This window comes from Penaeus monodon, chromosome 23 (assembly GCF_015228065.2).
Source record: "Penaeus monodon isolate SGIC_2016 chromosome 23, NSTDA_Pmon_1, whole genome shotgun sequence".
NCBI lineage: Eukaryota > Metazoa > Arthropoda > Malacostraca > Decapoda > Penaeidae > Penaeus > Penaeus monodon.
The window spans coordinates 39,659,269-39,660,116 of record NC_051408.1 but is presented as its reverse complement, the minus strand read 5'-3'; the positions used below and the strand labels follow the sequence as shown (position 1 = coordinate 39,660,116).

The following is an 848-nucleotide window of genomic DNA, read 5'->3' as shown; positions in this document are numbered from 1 at the left end:
TAACTATTTATTTTTTTCCACGTCACCCTGAAGATATACTTTGCATGCACATATATAGCAGGAAGCATTTATAATATTTAATGTAAACACACAAGAATATAGGCTTCGTGGGAATACCTGTTCTTGAAATGCTTGTCATCTACACTCAAAAAGTCAGATTTGATTAGTTTTTTTCGGTTTGAGAACATATTCAATTTTAATCTATCTGTATGTGTATGAAAAAAGGTATGAATAACTGTTTATGTAAAAAATAATGACTCATTATTTTCCACGCTTACTGAGCCGCAAAGTCATAAATATCTGCCTCCCCCCTAAAGAAAGAGAAAAAGAAAAAAAATAATAATGACAATTATTAACGAATAAATGATATAAATCTACAGAAAAACTACAGAAACCACACACCCACACACACAGTAGAAGTCAAACGCATACTTAAAATTACACAACAAAAAAACAGTTAAATATCATGACGCGGTGGGTAATCATGAAGCCAAAAATTATTTACAATAAAACGAACTTCGGAAATATAAATGATTATAATGTTATCCTGTGGTTAACATTTGGTGTCTTATTGTGTGTTCGGTTGAAATGTTACTTTAGGTTAATATTTGCTATCTAAAATTAAATTCTTCGACGATATTTAATATCACAAAGTCGTTGAAGTATAAATTATGATATCAGATCGTTTGTGTGATTAACATGTAATATTAGAATCATAAAATAAAATGTGTAAAGAAAATCAGTTTTCTTCAGTTTTGTCATATTTATTTATATGCGCCGAAATAATTTGGGAAACTTCTAAAATGACAAAAATGTTTCAGCCATAAATAAGCGTCCCAGAAAAGTTT

The 848-nt window shown here is 29.1% G+C and overlaps 1 protein-coding gene across 1 annotated transcript in view; it reads right to left on the bottom strand.

Moving 5' to 3' along the window:
* LOC119588277 (PE-PGRS family protein PE_PGRS33-like) overlaps window positions 1-848 on the bottom strand; it is a 14,517-nt gene that overhangs the window by 10,494 nt on the left and 3,175 nt on the right. The window lies entirely within an intron of this gene.